Genomic DNA, 18,594 nt, shown 5'->3' with positions numbered 1-18,594 from the left:
TCCAACGGGTTGTGAAGCTTACACGGCCAAGTACCTCAGTACCTTGGCCGTGCCCATGACTAAGTCTCAATTCCCAAGAAGACAAGACCATCTACACGCATACACGAGGGGGTTCAGTGAAGCTCAATAAAGACAAAATAAATTGAGTGTATATAAAGGATATAGCAATGAATATAACTCGATGATGCAAAATGAAAATAAACTCAGAAGGGAAATCCTTTCTGAGTGAAAAAGTCAAAAAACAGGAAAAATAAAATAAAATGCAAGAAAGTAAAGGAAAGGAAAATCAAGTGTCAGTGTCGCTCTCAGGCTCCTGTACTGCTGCTGGTGGTGAAGCACATAGTGGGTCTATCGGTGCCGGGGTAGAGGATGGAGGTGCTAGAGGAACTGAGGGGGCCGGAGGAGTCCTCGGCCGCAATACAAATGATGAGGTGACGTCTCTCTCTATAATCTGCTGTAACATGTCAAAACGCGCCATGAACTCTGTGTACTGAGTGGCCTGCGTAGCCCTAATCTCGGTAATTTCTGCTCGAGCCTCAGCCACCTCTGCCTGTATCACTCCTAAAGCGCTCTCGAGCCTCTAAAAATGATCATGGGCTCGAGATGGTGGAAACGTATGCACGGGGGGTGGTTCCTCTGCCACTGGAGGTGTCCCGGTCTCCATCGGTGCTGGTTGGGGCTCGGGAGCGGGCTGAGATACCCCAGCTTCATCCTCGAATGGTATGTTCAGCACATAAACACCATTTGAATATTTATGGACTAACCCCATTGGCCTCATTGTCTCTAACCCAAGGGGTGCTGGTATTATTGCCTTCTCGGTTCCACTGATTTTGTCTCGCAGACCCATCCCCACAATGAGTCTGGTAATATATGGACCTGAGAAGATGACACCCAATCTGGAATATTGTCCTTGATGCTTCAGATACTCCACTAAAATATACCTCAGATGGACTGGTTCGTTCCGAACCATGGAGTACAAGTACAGAAGCTCTTGCTTGTTGATGACTCCCGTGCTATCACCGTGACCATTCACTGACCTGCTCATGATGGCGTGAAGATATCTGTAACTGGGTCGAGATAAACATGAGGTCTTAGACACTCCTGGTTCATATAGCCCCTTTCCACATAGTAATGTATATGCCTCAATGGGAGATAGACCCGACATGTCAATTGGAAGATTCTCATACTCCTCAGTTTCAGTATACTCTTCATCATATAGACCAAGTCTAGTAGAAAACTATGTGGCACTCATACTATGATGTTGCCCAAGGGCTCTGAACTGAATAGCGCCGACACTATCAAAATGAGCATAAGAGCGGTCGAACTCAAAGCGAAGCAAGTACCTCCAAAGTGAGTGCGCGGATAGCGGGATCATGAATATTCAACAACTTGTGCCAATTACCGACCAATAATAATTTCTCGACCTCATCAGCCATGTCATCCTCTAGTTGCACCTTTCTAAGTAACCCAACATCTTGGATTCGCGTTTGACCAAAACTTAAGCTTCTCTAACCGCTCAAACCGAGCTTTATGCGCAGGGAGTGTGAATTCCATGATTTCTGGCTCAAGGGCAAGCTTTCGAGGACATTTGACAACTGCTTTCTTCGATTTGGTGGCCATACTTGCATGTATTAAAAATGAAAATCAATCAATTCCATTCAAACTGCAGGAAGATAACAACACACGGCCGTGCGGAAATTCCACACGCCCGTGCACATCCATGGGGCGTGGATAACGCAAGGCCCTTGTAGCCAATCTTCATGCCATACTCTCTATCTCAATTTTAGATCGTCTTAAATACAAATCATAACCATTTTAACAAGAAGATGGTGTGTATTATCCATTTCAATCACGGGTAATTAGTTAGATGCAAAGAAATCGAAGAAGAGTGGAAATTAAGGCCTACCAATGAGTTGAACCTAAACACCCCTACAATCCACACAATGCACAATCAATCAACTCGAGGACGACAGTAGGAGGGGATGAGAATGTCGGAAAGAATGCTCTTTCGACGGCTTAGGCTTGTTTGAGGAGAAAGGTGTGACTGTTGCAATGGGAGAGCGGACGGTCTTTTAACACCTGGAGATCCACACGGGCGTGCGGGCATCGTCCACGCCCGTGTGCCGTCAAACTTAGGAGTCACAGTGGTAGACGCACGCCCCTGTGGCCTCGCTGGATATTCGAGAAAAATATTATACACGCCCATGTGGAAATTCCCCACGGGCGTGGATATTCACATGCCCAATTCACAGGGGCAGCCGCACGCCCCTGTGTCTTCTCGGAATGGAGAGAACTCCTCTGCAGGGTTTCGCACGGGCATGTGGAAATTACCCACGCCCGTGCATGGTTCACAATGTTATCCACAGGGGTGAGTCCACGCCCCTGTGTGCTCTCGGGAAAAATCTGCCCAACCCTGCAGGAATTCACACGCCCGTGTGGAAATTACCCACGGGCGTGCGACATTCGCATGGTCATTCACAGGGGCAGCCGCACACCCCTGTGCCTTCTCTGGATGGGCTCTCAGTATATGCCCACGGGTGTGTGGAAATCCCACACGCCCGTGTGTTATCTTTGGATGACTTAGAAAAATCTGCAGGCTCTGCATAATATTTCTGAACATGTTTGCACACTTAGAGCCTGCCCTATTATGCAAATTTTACCAGTGAAGAACACGAAATAGAACCCAAACGCCCAAACCTCACCAATTCCTCATAAAACACACGATGAATTTAAACAAAACCCACAACAAAATCACAGCACGACATCTAAAAATTAAGACACCAACACTTAATAATTTATTCATGCAAACAAAATAAACTAAAAGATAAGAAAACAGTAAACACTAGGGTTGCCTCCCAAGAAGCGCTTGTTTAACGTCACAAAGCTTGACGTACCTTGCTTACCTCACGGGAGTTCATGAATGAAGGTTGCCCTCTTACCCATAACTTGAAAGCATGATGAGCAAAGTCTCTTGAGGGTAGAGGGTGTACTATCGGGCTTCGGACCACCTAACAATTTTTCATCCAACCTTCTTGGTTCTTGTGCGTCTCCAACAGTCTTGGAGTATTTCCAGTGGTGTCTCCTAGCCCTCTTCATTTTTTGGAGCACTTTCTTCAATATCCCAGGGGTAGATGTTACCTCCTCAGCTGACCCAAGCATCATTACTTCTTCATTGCTCTCTTCTTGGTCGAACAAACCTTTATATGGATCCGGGTTGAACATTTCCTGCATGTATTCATCAACAATCTCATCAGTAGTGTCTAGGAAATACAAAGTGTCATCGAAATCGAGAGAATACCGCATGGCTTCAGCAAGGCGGTAGGTGAGTTTGTCATCTCCAACTCTCAATGTGAGCTCTCCGCCGTCCATGTCAATCAATGCTTTGGAGGTCCGCAAGAACGGTCTCCCAAGTATCAAGGGTACATCCGCATCCTCATCGATATCTAGCACTACAAAGTCAACCGATAAAATGTACTTGTCCACCTTGACAAGCACGTCTTCAATGATACCTCTCGGATGGCATACCGTTCGGTCCGCCAATTGTAAAGTCATCCGAGTAGGCCTAGGCTCTCCCAAGCCTAGCTTTTGAAAAAAAGTGTATGGCATGACATTGATACTTTCTCCTGAATCCGCCAATGCCATTTCCTCACCTAAGTTGCTGATGTTACATGGAATGATGAAGCTTCCTGGGTCTTTCTTCTTGTTCGGCATGTTCTTTTGTAGCACCGCCGAGCATGAAGCATCTAGCACCACTGAAGCACTCTCCTCCAACTTCCTCTTGTTAGTTAACAAGTCTTTCAGGAACTTCGCATACTTAGGCATTTGAGCTAATGCCTCTACAAAAGGAATGTTGATGTGGAGTTGCTTGAATAAACTCAAGAACTTCTTATACTGCTCATCCCCTTGGTTATTTTTCAATCTAGAGGGATAAGGGATTCTTGGCTTGAAAGGTGGGGATGCCACCTCTTTCTCTTTCTTTGCTCCCTCCTCAACCTCTACAACCTCGGGTGCGTGTTCTTTTGGCTTCTCACTCGGAAGCCTCCCTTCAACCTCACGACCACTTCTTAAAGTGATCGCCTTCACATGTTCTCTAGGGTTGGTTTCCATATTGCTTGGTAAACTTCCATGTGGCCTTTCGGAAATAGACTTCGCAATTTGCCCCACCTAATTTTCAAGGTTGTGCAAAGAAGCGGTGTGGTTGCGAAGTGTAGCCTCGACTGATTCAAACCCTGTATTTGCAGATTGAACAAATCTAGTCAAATGTTTCTCTAAATCCGTCATTCGGGTTTCCAAGCCTGAAATTCTGTTATCCACTTGAGGTGCTTGTTGTTGTTGGAAACCCGGTGGCCCCATGGCCTTTTGTGGTCCTTGGTTACTCCATGAAAAGTTGGGATGATTCTTCTAACCTGAATTTTAAGTATTGCTATATGGGTTCCCTTGAGATCCCATGCCATGACCTACAAAGTCAACATTTTCCACTGAAGAAACATCACCAAAAGAGATCAGGCTATCGGAGGGAGCATGTCCTCCACCACAACCGGTGCAATTGGTCATGGCCACAACTCTATTCAAAGCTATGAGATCTAGCTTCTTACTCAAACTCTCTACTTGTGCCGCCAATGAGGTCACTGCATCGATTTCATGGATACCAGCCACCTTTTTCCTTCTCCCTAGCATTCCATTGGTAACTATTTAACCCTATTTCCTCAATTAATTGATGAGCTTCATCGGGGGTTTTGCTACCTAAGGTACCTCCTGCTGCCGCATCCAAGAGTTGCCTTGTACTCGGGTTCAAACCATTATAGAAGGTTTGAACAATCATCCACTCTGGGAATCCGTGTTGCGGACACTTTCTCAGGAGCTCCTTGAACCTTTCCCATGTCTCGAATAGAGACTCCAATTCCAACTGAACAAAGGATGAGATCTCATTCCTAAGCTTTGCTGATTTTCCGGGAGGGAAATAACGGTCTAGAAAAGCTTCTACCATCTCCTCCCATGTAGTGATTGATGCTCTGGATAATGAGTGTAGCCACTGCTTTGCTTTCCCCTTCAAAGAAAATGGGAAGGCTCTCAATTTGATCGCATCATCCGTAACCCCATTTATCTTCAGCATGTCGCACACCTCGAGAAAGCTCTCTATATCACTATTTCGATCCTCATCGGGTAAACCGATGAATTGTACAGACTGCTGCATCATATGGATGAATGTCAGCTTTAGATCGAAGTTCTGAGCTATAATCGGAGGACGCACAATACTCGAATGCGTCCCCAACACTGAAGGTCTGGCATAGTCGGATAGTGTTCACTGTTGCTCATTCTGTCCTGCCATGTTTTCAGATTCCTCTCTTTCCAAATCAGCTGAATTATGCTGTTCTTCCATAGGTTCTTTCCCTTTTCTTCTAAGTGTATGTTCAAGCTCAGGATCTCCTTCAATCAATATTGATGGATTCCGTCAGGTCATAACCTAGAGCTGCACCAAAAAGAAAGAAAAAGAAAATCAGAACGATGATAGAATAAGAAGACATGAAATAGAATGTGTGGTGAAATAGCTAAGAAAACAAAGTGCAAAGTATCTCTAAAAGCCTACTCCCCGGCAACGGCGCCAAAAACTTGACAAGGTCTCCTTGCGTATATCCCGCAAGTGCACGGGTTTGTCGAAGTAATAATCCCGGGTGAGCGGGGTCGAATCCACTGGGAGTAGGGAGTAAAAACACTTAATTTAATTCTTAGCTATGTGGAAGGTCAATAGTGATAAGTGTGAAAATGATTCAATTCTCAACAATAAAAGCAACAAGTATGAGAGCAAAAGTAAAGAAGGGGGTAAGGCAATCGATAAATATGGGGTACTCGGATAATGCTCCGCCTAGAATAATCATTTCAAGTGCAAGAACCCTCTATTATGCTCTCTAAACAATGCAATAGTGAGTCATGGAAATCCTTAATTACATAGTCCCAAATCTAAGGTCAACTATGGCTAACTCTACACATGTCCCGAAGGAGAAATCAAACAATCTCAACACCTCAAACTCGTATAGGGTTGCAATGAGCACTAGGGATTCCAACTGATAAATCGCTTCCTAATTATAGACCTAACGCTCGTGGTGTGTCACTCACTCACAAGGTTACCAACAAGAACTCTCAACCCTAGTGTCACTCTAGGGGAAATGTTCATACAATCAAGAATTCAAGGTTGGAACTCACAATAAACATCAATTAATTGAAAGGATAATAAAGAGATTCAATGAAATGAATACATCCTAGGGTTCACAAGTACCCAAGTACTCACTAGGGGTTTAGCTCTCCATGGAGCTAAATACAATCAAAGAAATGGAATGTAAAAGCAATGAATCCATAAAGAAACCACCTCGATTGTCGTGTCGATGGTCTTGTAGAGAGTCCTCTACTCGTCGTCCAAGGATTCCCTCGTCCGGTAGAAGATACGCCTCGATGGAAGCTCTCCCTACCAACCTTCCTCCTAAGGAATGACGATGTCGGAGCCATAGAACCTCTCTAAAACCTTGGCCAATAACCCTCAAAACCCTAGCCGAAGCCCTCTCTCAAGTTGGGGAAAAGATGGAGAAAAGAATACTAAAATCGGGCTGATTCAGCTTTAAATAGGGCTGGAATCGGGCGACTACACGGGCGTGGATGCTTCACGCGCCCGTGCGGAATTTCCACACGGGCGTGGATAATTTCCACACACCCGTGTGGTTCCTCTAAACTCCTGTTTTCTCGGCCGGTTGTGAACAGTGCTATTTTCTAGGGCTTAATTGTGGTTAGGGACCTTCCACATGGACCAAAGGGTTTGGTCGACAATTAGGAAGCGATTTATCACTTGGAATCCCTAGAACTTATTGCACTTCTATGCGAGTGCGAGGTTAAGAGGTTATTCAATCTCTCCTCCGGGACATGTATAGAGTTAGGCATAGTTGACGTTAGATTTGGGACTATGTAATTAAGGATTTCCACGACTCACTTGCATTGATTATAAAGCATAATAGAGTGTTCTTACACTTGAAATGATTGTGCTAGGTGGAGCAATATCCGGGTACCCCATCTTTATCGATTATCTAACCTTCTCCTTTACTTGTGCTCTCTTACTTGTTATTTTTATTTTTGAGAATTGAATCATTGTCACACATATCACTATTCATCTTTCACATAGCTAAGAAGCGAATTAAGGGTTTTTATTCCCTACTCCCTGTGGATATGATACCCGCTCATCCGTGATTATTACTTTGACAAACCCGTGCACTTGTGGGATATATGCAATGGGACCTTGTCAAGTTTTTGGCGCCGTTACTGGGGAGTGGGCGTTTAGAGATACTTTGCATTTTGTTTACTTAGCTATTTCACCATACATTTTATTTCATATCTTCTTATTCTATCATCATTCTGATTTCTTTTTCTTACTTTTTGGGTGCAGCTCCTGGTTATGACCCGAGGGAACCCCTCAATATTAATTAAAGGAGATCCCGATCTTGAACGTACACTTAGAAGAAAAGGGAAAGAGCTTGTGCAAGAACATTCTAATCTAGCTGATTTGGAAGTGGAAGAATCTGAAAACATGGCAGAACAGAATGAGCAACAACGGACATTATCCGATTATGCCAGATCTTCAGTGTTGGGGACATAATCGAGTATTGTGCATCCCCTGATTATAGCTCAGAACTTCAAGCTGAAGTCGGCTTTCATCCACATGTTACAGCAATCCGCACAGTTCAATGGTTTGGCCGATGAGGATCCAAACAGTCATATAGAGAGTTTTTTTGAGGTGTGATATGCTGAAGATAAACGGGGTGATGTATGATGCCATCAAGTTGCGAGCCTTCCCATTTTCCCTAAAGGGGAGAGTGAAGTAGTGGCTACACTCATTACCTAGAGCATCAATTACCACATGGGAGGAGATGGTAGAAGCTTTTCTTGCCCGTTATTTCCCTCCCAGAAAATCCGCGAAGGTTAGGAATGAGATCTCATCCTTTGTTCAGTTGGAATTGGAGTCTCTATTTGAGACATGGTAAAGGTTCAAGAAGCTCCTGAGAAAGTGCCCACAACACGGATTTCCAGAATGGATAATTGTTCAGACCTTTTACAACGTTTGAACCTTAGTACAAGGCAACTCTTGGATGTGAAAGCAGGAGGTACCTTAGGTAGGAAGACCCCCGATGAGGCCCGTCAGTTAATTGAAGAAATGGGGTTAAACAGCTACCAATGGAATGCTAGGGTGAAGAAAAAGGTGGCCAGTCTCCATGAGATAGATGCAGTAACTTCATTGGTGGCTCAAGTGGAAAATTTGAGTAAGAAGTTAGATCTTCTAACTTCAAATAGAGTAGCGGCCATGGCGAATTGCAACGGGTGTGGTGGAGGACATGCTCCGTCCAATTGCTCGATCTCTATTGGTGATGTATCTTCGGTGGAGAACGTTGATTTTGTAGGTAATGGCACGAGACCTCAAGGAAACCCATATAGCAATACCTACAATCCGGGTTGGAAGAATCATCCCAATTTCTCATGGAGCAATCAGGGTCCACCAAAGGCCATGGGCCACTGAGTTTCCAACCACAACAACAAGCCCCGCATATGGAAAACAGAGTTTTAGGTTTGGAAACCTGAATGAATGATTTGAAGAAGGCCTTTACTAGATTTGTGCAATTGGCAAATACAAGGTTGGAATCAGTTGAGGCCACACTTTGCAACCACACCGTCTCTTTACATAACATTAAAAATCAGGTGGGGCAAATTGCCGAGCAATACAGAGACCAACCCTGGAGAGCAGGTGAAGGCGATCACTTTGAGAAGTGGTCATGAGGTTGAAGGTAAGCTTCCGAGTGAGATGCCAAAAGAACACACACCCGAGGTTATAGAGGTAAAAGAGGGAACAAGCAAATAGAAGGAGGTGGCACCACCACCTTTCGAGCCAAGAATCCCTTATTCCTCTAGATTGAAGAATGACCAAGGGGATGATTAGTACAATAAGTTCCTGAGTTTTTTCAAGCAACTCCATATCAATATTCCTTTAGTTGAGGCATTGGCCCAAATGCCTAAGTATGCGAAGTTCTTGAAAGACTTGTTGACCAACAAGAGGAAGTTGGAGGAGAGTGCTTCGGTGATTCTAGATGCTTCATGCTCAGTGGTGTTGCAAAGGAACATGCCGAGCAAGAAGAAAGACCTGGGAAGCTTCATCATTCCGTGTAGCATTGGAAATATGGGTGAAGAAATGGCATTGGTGGTCTCAGGGGGCAGCATCAACGTCATGCCACACACCTTCTTTCAAAAGTTAGACTTGGATGAGCCTAGGCCCACTCGGATGACTTTATAATTGGCAAACCGAATGGTGAGACATCCGAGGGGTATCATCGAAGATGTACTTGTCAAGGTGGACAAGTATATATTTCCTATAGACTTTGTGGTGCTAGATGTCGATGAGGATGCGGATGTACCATTGATACTTGGGAGGCCGTTCTTATGGATTTCCAATGTATTGATTGACATGGATGGTGGAGAGCTAACTTTGAGAGTTGGAGATGACAAGCTCACATACCGCCTTGCTGAAGCCATGCGGCATTCTCTTGATTTTGATGACACTTTATATTTTCTAGGCACTACTGATGAGATTGTTGATGAAGACATGCAGGAAATGTTCAATCCGGACCCGTACGAAGGTTTGTTCGACTAAGAGGAGAATTATGAAGAAGTAATGATGCTTGGTTCGATGGAAGAAGTAACATCTACAACGGGGATCTTGAAGAAGGTGCTTCAGAAAATGAAGAGTGCTAGGAGACGCCACCGGAAATGCTCCAAGGTTGTTGGAGACGTACGTGAACTGAAGAAGTTGGATGAACCATTGCTAGGTGGCCCCAAGCCCGATAATACACCCTCTATCTTCAAGAGATTGTGCTCATCATGCTTCCAAGTCATGGGTAAGAGGGCAACATTCATCTATGAGCCCCCGTGAATTAAGACAAGGTACGTCAAGCTTAGTGACGTTAAACAAACGCTTCTTGGTAGGTAACCCAAGTGTTTACTGTATTTCTTAGTCGAATAATGTAGCATCTGCATGAATAAATTGTTGAGTGTTAGTGTCTTGATTTTTAGATGCTTGTGCTGTGATTTTATTTGAGGTTTTGAGTATTCATCGTGTGTTTTCATGTAGATTTAGCGAAGTTGGGTCGTTTGAGCTTTATTTCATATTTTCCACTGGTAAAACTTGCATAATAGGGCAGGCTCTAAGTATGTAAACATGTTCAGAAATTTTCGGCAGAGCCTGCAGGTTTTTCTAAGGCATCCAGGGAAAACGCACGGGCGTGTGGTATTTCCGCACGCCCGTGGACTTACACTGTGAGTTCATCCAGAGAAGGCGCAGGGGCGTGCGGCTGCCCCTGTGAATGACCATGCGAATATCACACACCAGTAGGTAATTTCCGCATGGGCGTGTGATTCTCTACAGAGTTTGGCAAATTATCCCGAGAGCGCACAGGGGCGTGAACCTACCCCTGTGTAGTTTTCCTATGGAGATGCACGGGCATGTGTAATTTCTGCACGCCCATGGAATGCGCAGAATTCCAAGAGACGCGAATTTTTCTTTAAAAATCCTTGCGATTTTTCTTCCTCTTCATCTTAAACAACATGAAAACCGCTCCTGATTAATTTCCCTGCCGTTGATTGTTGTGTTACGGGGATTTCAAGCAAATTTTCATACCGAATTCAAGGTTTTAATACCTATCTTTTTCTTTTCTTTCGGTGAATCTTTAATCCCTCTTCTACTTGCCATTTCTTTTTTTAGTAAATTAAATGACTTGAGTTGCATTAAATTTTGATTTAAAAAGGGTCTATGCATGTTCAGAGAGCATTTTAACAGGGTTTTATATTGTATTGTTTTAGAAATGCTATCGTGCGGATTTTACGCCGTGAAGATCCACACGAGCGTGGATAATTTCCACAAGCCCGTGTGGAATTCTGCAGTATTCTTTGACTGAGCGTCTTTGATCATCTCTTCACTATTGCTTCCAGGCAAGCACCGAACGCGAAGAAGCAAGAAGGCAAGCGCCCTAGGGAACCTTCACCCGAGTTGGCACACATTGCATTTCCGAATCCCGAGCATCAAGCTTGTTTCGAGTGACTATCAGTGCTTAGGTTTGGCCAATCCCGTTTCGTGGACCTTAGTATGTTAAACGGGGTCCAGCGGGGTAATGAGTTTGTTAGGGAAGCTGGAGTCGCTGATGGCTGTAGGAGGGTGGCAGAGGCTGTTGTCTATACTAGAGCCAGTTTTCCGACAACTGACTTTGGAGGTGCTGGCGTCTTTTGAGTTTGTGGATAACATACAGTTTAGAGTGTTCGGTCGTCAATTCACCATGAGCATTTCTGAGTTTTCCATTCGCATGGGTTTGTACGACGAGGCATATATAGTAACTGAGGAGTATGGACATCTACTAACAGATTACCCGGGCACCTTGACCCCACAGCAAGCCTATCAGGAATTATGTGGACTGGGGCAGCATGAACCAGGTGTGTCCGAAGCCACATGCTTGTCTAGGCTGAGCTACACGTATTTGTTTGCTGTCCTTAGCAGGTCTGTGGATGGCCGTGGCAACAACACTAGTCTTTAGTCACGGCAGGGACTACTTTATTTATATTCCATGGTGAGGTTCGTGCCCATTCATCTGGGGCACATTGTGGCGGAGTATATGCAATACTAGGTCCAGAGTGGGAGAGTAGGAGTATTATTTGCTGGTCCTTACATTACTAGACTCATTCTGAGGATGGGGTTCGGAGCTGCTATATGGCATGCCGATCAGATAGTTCTTTCTTCTTCCCTTGGACTCGATACACTCAGGATGATGAGAGTGGCACGTAGATATGGACCTGGAGCTTACATTTTGGCCATACCCACCACTGAGAGCACCGAGGATGGAGGGGATGCAGCGGGAGATTCCGCCCGGAGGTGGCCGAGACCCCAGGACAGCCAGGTATCCTTTTCAGGAGCCTATGATCGTATTGAGAGGCTCGAGAGCACCATGGACATATTGTGGTCTGAGATCATCGAGATACGGGTGATACAGTCAGCTCTGTATACTGATATTATGTCCCGTTTCGATTTCCTACGACAGCTATTGAGATGTAGACCCTCACCTCTTCCAGCATCTTCCTCATCACCTATATCAGCACCGGTGGAACCACCATATACGTCCTCACCACCAGCAGCAGTAGAGAGAGTGACAGCGACATTTGATTTTATTTCCATTTCTTTACTTTTATGCACTTTATTTTGGACTTTTTCACTCATAAAGGACTCTCCTTCTGAGTTTATTTTCATTTTGCATCTCGAGTTGTATTCCTTGTTCTATATTTTATATACTCGAGTTATTTTTTTTTTTAGCTTCACTAAACCCCCTCGTGTATGCATGCAGATGGTCTTGTCATCTTGGGAATGGAGACTTTGTCATGGGCACGGCCAAAGTGCTTCGTCACTTGGCCGTGTGAGCTTCACAACCCATTGGAATACTACTCCCAAGGAGTTAACTTCATCAAACGCAACACTAGGAATTAGGGGAGTATTGTTTTGATTGCTTCTCCCACATACATTCTTGATTGATATACATTATGAGTGAGCTTGCATGTGTACATTGGGGACAATGTACAACTTAATTGTGTGTGTGTGTGTGGGGGGGGGGGGGAGTTTCATAGTGCACACATCTTTTCTATTGTTCTTGGTTGATATACATGCTCACATAGCCAATAGCGGTTCACCTTAGTTGCATTGATTGCATTCTTGTGTTTAGAAGTATTTTCAACATTAAATGTCTTCATGCTCTAGTTTTATTTGAATTTCTAGCAATTTTTGCCCGATTTACATTCGTTGCACTACTCACTCTTTAAACTCTTTTGGAAACTCTGTTTGATGTTAAAGGGACTAGTTATAGTTGTTTCTTGTGTTAAATTCTGAAAAAAAAATGAAAAGAAGGAGCAAAATAGTTTTCATGTTTATTTTGGATTTTGGGTGGAAAGAGCTACCACCTATGAAGTATGAAGCCACTCTCATAAGTCGGATACTAGTTATGCCCTAATGAGAGAAAGAGCTATCTCATAGGATGAGTGAAAGCTACCACTCCGGTAGAAAGATCTACCACCTCGAAAGTGTGAAACCCACCTTAGCGGTCGCTTGGGAAAGGGCTACCTTATAGAATGTGTGAAGCTACTATCGTCTTTGAAAATGGTGTTGCTTTCTTGTTGTAGATAAATAAGTCCCTTGTACTTAGAGGTTTGAGGATTATACTTTGGGACGGGTTGACTTGAGTGAGTCCATACACTTTCACGATTTCGGGTTTGTTGTCCTTTTTGATTCAAGTTTTTAGCTAGAGCTTCGATTTTTTTAATGTTTAGTGTTGAAATTTCCATTACTTGTAGAATACTCTCTTTGCATACTTTGGTGAACCTAAGGCCAAGCACTTCCAATATTTCCTTCATCTATGCACAAAATGTTTAATTTTTTATTGAGGACAAGCAAAAGCTTAAGTGTGGGGGAGTTTGATAAGTGCTTGTGCGATAAGAATGTGAAGCATTCTTTCCTTATGTTAAGCATTATCTTTCTCGGGTTTTTACACTAATATGTGTGTCTTTATGTTACTTTTATGCAGGTAGGGTTATGAGGCCGATTATGAAGGAAAAAAGCCAATGTGGATCATAATGCACCGATTTTTGAGAAAATATTGCTAAGGTTCAAACACGAATACATAGGTCGGGTGTGAGATGCTAGAGTGTGTGCCAACCTCCTCGTATTTGAGTTAACACAACCATTTGGAGGGGTATAAGGGCAGTCATACTCAAGCATTCTGACTTATGCATATAGAACAAGATCTCCACCAACTTTTCCATCACTGAAGAAGCAAAGTGATCCACGACGTGAACATGTGTCCGTTTGCATTACCTCGGTGAAAGTATGGATATTGTAGCAGAGCATTGTAGCAAAGTGATGTAGCAGCACTGTTCACAACCGGCCGAGAAAGCTTCAGAACAGAGAATCCACATGGGCGTGTAGAATTTCCATACGCCCGTGTGAAAAATCCACAGGGGCGTCCACAGGGGCAAGTAGATCCCCGATTCCAGCCCTATTTAAAGCCAATTCAGCCCCGATTTCAACATTCTTTTCTCCATCTTTTCCCCAACTTGAGAGAGGGATTCGACTAGGGTTTTAAGAGATATTGGCTAGGGTTTTGGAGAGGTTCTATGGCTCCGACATCGTCATCTCTTTGGAATAAGTTTGGTAGGGGAACTTCCGTCGAGGCTATCCTATATCGGATAAAGGGTCTTTGGATGACAAGTAGAGGACTTTCCACAAGACCATCGGCACGACTATTGAGTGGGTTTTCTATGGATTCATTGCTTTTACATTCTATTTCTTTGATTGTACTTAGCTCCATGGAGAGCTAAACCCCTAGTGGGTACTTGAGTATTTGTGAACCCTAGGATGCATTCATTTCTTTGAATCTCTTTATTATGCTTTCTATTAATTGATGTTTATTGTGAGTTCCAATCTTGAATACTTGATTGTGTGAGTACTCCGCTAGAGTGACACTAGGGTTGAGAGTTCTTGTTGGTAACCTTGTGAGTGAGTGACACACCACGAGTGTTAGACAAAGCTAGGATGGAGAAGGTTAAGAGGGTGAGTCAAGAGGTACAGGAGCATCCCCTTTATCCTCCGATGTGTTAGATTCTACCTCTGTTCCTCGAGTTCTTTGCAGCCATAATAGAGTGAATGGTCTAAGGGATGATCTTGCACTGGGGCTTAGTTGCGGGTGCAACGGAGTGAAGCGCAGAAGTGATCTTAGTATCTAGGGCTTAATTGTGGTTAGGGACCTTCCAGATGGACCAAAGGGTTTGGTTTACAATTAGGAAGAGATTTATCACGTGGAATCCCTATAACTTATTGCAATTCTATATGAGTGCGAGGTTGAGAGGTTATTCAATCTCTCCTCCAGGACATTTATAGAGTTAGGCATAGTTGACCTAAGATTTGGGACTATGTAATTAAGGATTTCCACAACTCACTTGCATTGATTAGGAAGCATAATAGAGGGTTCTTGCACTTGAAATGATTGTTCTAGGTGGAGCAATATCCGGGTACCCCATCTTTATCGATTGTCTTACCTTCTCCTTTATTTTTGAGAATTGAATCATTGTCACACGTATCACTATTCATCTTTCACATAGCTAAGAATGGGAATTAAGTGTTTTTATTCCCTACTCCCTATGGATACGATACCCGCTCATCAGGGATTATTACTTCGACAAACCCGTGCACTTGCGGGATATACACACATATTAGTGCTAAAATCTGATAAAGGTAATGCTCATCATAAGGAAAGAACACTTCATATTTTTATCACATTCTTATCACACATGTATTTATCAGTTACGCCCTGTCCTGTGGGTCCCACACACGACAACCTAGGGGAGGTCAAACACCTGCCTCAACCCTACATCTCCGTAAAGCTATCATGTTCCTTGTACGACATTCTATAACAACAAGAAATAATTTAGCAATGAGGACAAACAACAACATTACTACACAAGAACAACATTGAAACACCAAATGAAAACATGGATAAACACAACAAAGAAAACCATAACAATATGGATAACACCCCCAAAAATATTGGGTATAACTTTCATACATCACATAGTCCTGACTGAAACAATTAGGATTATCCAAGAGAAGTAAAACCAAATATGAAAGGTATATCATCCTCGTGCATCCTTCTAATACATGCCAAATTGTTTGAAGTATCATACACAGCTTAAGAAAATCACAAAATAAACTCTGCCAAGCACTTCATGCTTTTACTCCGCTGCTGTGCTATCACCTAGGAGATAAAAGAAGAGGGGATAATTAACTAAGTTAATCAGAGAGGGGCTAAACATGGAACTACATCTCATACATGATTGAATAAAAATAAAATGCCAAAATATGCTTTGATTATCAAAATATTTAAAAATATTTTAAATGTCAAGTATAACATAAGAAATGAATGATAAACACCTTCTACATCATCACGTAATCCATTCAAGATTAAAAATCAAAATTTATACATTTCTTTAATAACTCATAGCTCAAAATGTTTAGAAATAAAAAAATCAACGATTTAGCATAATCAACAGTATCATAGCTAGCCTCAAAAACCCTCTAATCGCTAATCGTGGCATCGGTTAGGTCAGGAGCCACCAAGATGCGCGTATTTTGGTATTGCCCATTGGGAAACCCATGTGGTGACTCCGGACACCCAACCTTGCACACCTTTCAGGCTCTCTACACGCCCCTTGAAAGGGTAAAACTTCATTTGAGTACTCCATGCCACCCCAACAAGGTTGGCCCGTGGAAACTCTATCCCTTACTGCAGTAGGTATTGGGGATCCCCCTATGTCACCATCAAAATAGTTAAATATCAATCCAGCCCGTAGACTCAATATACACATCAATATGATAGCTTAAGTCTCATCAAGAGATCACAAGTTTTCATATAAGCAACTTTCACTCCAAGGGTGAATAAGTTGATTATAACATCATCAATGAAACCATTTTCATCAAGAACATCATACAAGAGTATTCTTTGAAAATATACTTCGAACATGGCATCATCACAAGGAAATTCATTTTGATAAATACATAACTTGAATACATATATTTCAAAGCATAGGGTTTCCAAACCATAAATAATATAGATAATCTTTACCAACAATCATGAAATAAGCAAAGTCATAAATCATCAAGATTTCTAGATCCCATTGAAAACATTTCAAGAGTTTTAACAACACGAAGTTTATCATTCAAAGGCAAGCAATTTAAGTATTAGAAAGCATGCATGATTTATAACCCATGATTTAGTAAATCCCACTCACAAACTTAGCGAGTTAAAACACCCCGGTATTACTTCTCCACCGGGTTCTTTCCCCTTGATTGAAGTCTCACCTCCTAGAAGCATTTGAACAACCAAACAAACAATGAAACCTTATCAATGACTTGATCAATTAAAATGGAAGAACAATCCTCAAAATAGGAAAATGAGTGCTTCTAGTATTTACTAAACATTCTAGCAAGAAGTTCTAGCAAGAATAAAACTATCACAACCTTCAAAACTAACAACAAAAGCAAAATAAATGAAACTTGGTTCGTAGCTACCGTAACACTAATTTAGAACATGAAAGATCTTTCACAATCTCAAGGGATTCATGGTTATACAACTTCAATCTTCTTCTATCCTTTAAATCCAAACAAATCCCATGATTATCCATCAATAACTTCAAAGAAAATCCAAATAAGAGAAAGGGAGAAAAAGAAGATCAAATAAAACACATCCTTACGTCAAAGATTTGCAAAACCCTAAGGAAAAGCACTTCTCAAGAGAGAAAGAAGAGATCTTTGAGTTTCTTCTTGATTCAAGGCAAGGGATGATGGTTTGAGAAGTGGGGATGAAGGTTCTAGAGGAGGAGGAAAGTGGAAGAGAAAAGGTCTCAAGGAAATGTGTAAAAAGAATGAGAAAAAGATGAGAAAAAGGGCTTTAAAACCCTAAATCTATGTCCCATACCGACCCCAGAAGGCCTTCATATGGCCCATCTGAACTAGTTCAAAGTTTCTAGAATTTTCATACAAGGTCTATCCAGACCGTATGGACCCCGGTATGCCCATTCAGCCTATACTAAAATGGCTCTAAACTACTCAATTGGTGTCTGATTGACCTCATTTTTGTTTCTAATGACTTGGGACACTCTTAAGCACACTCCCACATCAAAATTATTCAAGAAAACACATTGAAACATGAGGGAAAAAGAAAAATATACATATATATATGAAAAAAAGTCAAATTACCACACAAACACCACAATACGTTAATCCCTCATGATGAGGGATACTTATACAACAAAAAAAAGAAGAGATATAATAAAGAATCAAGAAAACTCCCTCTTTGATCTTGATCCCCTTGAATGGATAGAGCTTCGAATGATTTTCTCTGATGGCTTAGATATTCACTCCAACACCATCTCCTTTGCTCCTCTCCCTCTTGGTGATGATGTGTACTTGTTTCCCACAAGGATCATTGCTAAAAGATGCTCGGAAGTCCTTAACATTGAGTGTTGGTGGCGGCCAAAAAGGCCAAGGAAAAAGTCTCCTTCATTTGCCCTAGAAGAAGCCTTAAATACCCCCAATTCAGTTGTATATTGGCATAAATACTGGGGGCTATACGGGTCTTACCCATATGAAGGCCGCATGAGCTAGGCAAAAGTTCCTTTCTCGAAACTCTCCAACTGCTACAGTATCTGCTACAATGAAATTGTTACAGTCTGCAAAACCTGATTTTCTCCTTTTCTCATCCTTATCGTTTCCTCATGTTCTCCATGGTTTCTTTGTGACCTACAGAGAAAATAACACACAATTAAGCACAAAATTGGCGTCAATTACTAACAAAATACTTGCTAAGTATATAAATAAATATAATAAAATATATACATTTAGACACTTATCAATTTCAAAATTTGTCCTCCATAAAAAAGATTAAGAGCAAGTGAAGGCGATCACTTTGAGAAGTGGTCGTGAGGTTGAAG

General features: G+C 42.4%; 2 non-coding genes across 2 annotated transcripts; one reads left to right on the top strand and one right to left on the bottom strand.

The window, feature by feature from the left end:
- The first annotated feature begins 4,832 nt into the window (after positions 1 to 4,832).
- Positions 4,833 to 4,939, top strand: LOC120264031. The gene has a single exon (XR_005537213.1). It is a non-coding gene; the product is annotated as a small nucleolar RNA R71 (small nucleolar RNA).
- A 3,016-nt stretch (positions 4,940 to 7,955) lies between these two features.
- Positions 7,956 to 8,062, bottom strand: LOC120264127. The gene has a single exon (XR_005537303.1). It is a non-coding gene; the product is annotated as a small nucleolar RNA R71 (small nucleolar RNA).
- Between the last annotated feature and the right edge of the window lie 10,532 nt (positions 8,063 to 18,594).

The sequence above is a fragment of the Dioscorea cayenensis genome, chromosome 6 (genome assembly GCF_009730915.1).
Source record: "Dioscorea cayenensis subsp. rotundata cultivar TDr96_F1 chromosome 6, TDr96_F1_v2_PseudoChromosome.rev07_lg8_w22 25.fasta, whole genome shotgun sequence".
Lineage (NCBI taxonomy): Eukaryota > Viridiplantae > Streptophyta > Magnoliopsida > Dioscoreales > Dioscoreaceae > Dioscorea > Dioscorea cayenensis.
The sequence above is the reverse complement of the archived record's forward strand: the minus strand, read 5'-3'. Positions and strand labels throughout refer to the sequence as shown.